We start from the raw sequence: 1754 nt of genomic DNA, 5'->3' as shown, positions 1-1754 counted from the left end.
TTCATTCAGTAAGTTTTCTGGGCCCTCTGAGGGGAAAGCATCCATTTGCACATTACAGGAATGTAGTAAGACAGCTTCCTGCCTCTCCCCTGCTGCCCCTGCCTTCCCCTCTCCGCCCCGCTCCGTCCCTCCCTGCTTTCCTTTCCTTACGCCCAGAGACGAGCATCATTCTCCGCATCACCACCTCCCACACACCGTTCTGGTCTCTGGANCGAGTTCTGACATCCATGGACAGGACAGGAGAGTGCATCTCAGCTCCAGTGGAAATAGAGCTGGGGTGGGCTCCAGAAGTTAGGATGGTAAAACTGAGAAGCATGCCCCTACCTCGCTAGGGAGGCTTGAGGAGGTCTATCACCCTGTGGAAGTTGCTGTTTACTTATCTGTCCAACAGGATAACAGGATTAGTCCGGCTTTGTTCCTTGAGTGTTTCATGAAGATCAGATGGGTTAAGTAACTGGCAGTGAGACAGAGAAGCCCACCGCCCTGGGAAANGGGCCCCCCCCCACCCTCCTCGTCAGCTGGAAACTCATTGAAAACAGAACCATGAAAACCAGAGGAGGGCAAGGGCTGTGCTGCCTCCTTAATGGACCGCTTCCTGTCAGAGCCTGCCCTGGGCTTATGCACCCTCCTATTTCCTTCCCATGACTGTTTAGAGTAAGCAGTGTTTGCAGGCAGAGGCCATGAAGGGAAGGACAGACCTCTCCCACTACCTGAGTTCAAAAACACCCCCTTGTGACTGGAAAGTTTGGGGGGCACTAGCTGCTCCTCAGATCCCGTGGCAGGAGCACCTGCTCCTCTGACACCCCCTGGGTCCCTTCTCACTGGCTCTGCTTCTAGAATGTTCCTGCTAACCAGGGACAGAAAGGCACTGCTGGTCCATAGAGGCCTGGGCGAGCCCCTCTCAGTACATGACTCTGGGCTCAAGACACCACTTGTGCTGGTTGCCCCTTCTCTGCCTTGTGACAGATCCAGCCCCAGAGGGATGTTGTGGGGTTTATACGTCAACTTATTGGGGCTGAGATTGGGACCAGGGTGACAGCACCTCTGTTTTTCAACTGACTGCACATTTAAGGCTAGAGCAGAGACATAAAACAATTAGGTCACAAGATGAGATCAAGAAAACAACAGGGAATCAGGCAGATGCCGGCCACATCCCAGAGACCCTCACATTCCTTTATGTTGGTGTTTGAAGCCAGACTTAGGGTCCCATCACAATTGTCTACGACTTGATGGGGAAAACAATGTCAAACAATCTCCCACCAACCTAGAAAACCTCTCCACAGGAGGAGGGAGGGAGGTTTTGGTAATGGGCCACAATAATCAACCACATTGTATATCGACAAAATAGAATTAAAAAAAAAATTTCAAATGTAAAAAAAATGAAAAAAGTAAAAGAAAACCACTCCACAAAGGTAGAAGAGAAAGAAAACAGTTTTTTATTAAATAAACATTAAACCAGAATGTGGTTCACATCATAGGTGATCCGCTGAGAGACTGCACAGATAGAGACCTCACCTTGTTATAAAGCAGGGAGATGCAACCCACTGCATAAACCATAACTAGTCCTCAAGGAAGAGGAGTGACAGCACTGTTGTCACACATAGTTCATCCTAACTACCTGGTACCATCTGTGTTAGCTAATTGCCTTTATCCAGAGGATAAATAAACTTCTCATATCATTATGAGAAGGTTTGGAACTTGGAGGAGGTGCATGAGGAAGTTCGGCTTCCACCTAAGCTAAGTTAGGCTCCTAC

At 49.0% G+C, this 1754-nt stretch overlaps 1 pseudogene; it reads right to left on the bottom strand.

Moving 5' to 3' along the window:
* The window catches only part of LOC103607606, a 9675-nt pseudogene extending 9425 nt beyond the window's left edge, over positions 1-250 (bottom strand).
* Between the last annotated feature and the right edge of the window lie 1504 nt (positions 251-1754).

Source organism: Galeopterus variegatus, unplaced genomic scaffold (genome assembly GCF_000696425.1).
Source record: "Galeopterus variegatus unplaced genomic scaffold, G_variegatus-3.0.2 Scaffold7580, whole genome shotgun sequence".
Taxonomy (NCBI): domain Eukaryota; kingdom Metazoa; phylum Chordata; class Mammalia; order Dermoptera; family Cynocephalidae; genus Galeopterus; species Galeopterus variegatus.
The sequence above is the reverse complement of the archived record's forward strand: the minus strand, read 5'-3'. Positions and strand labels throughout refer to the sequence as shown.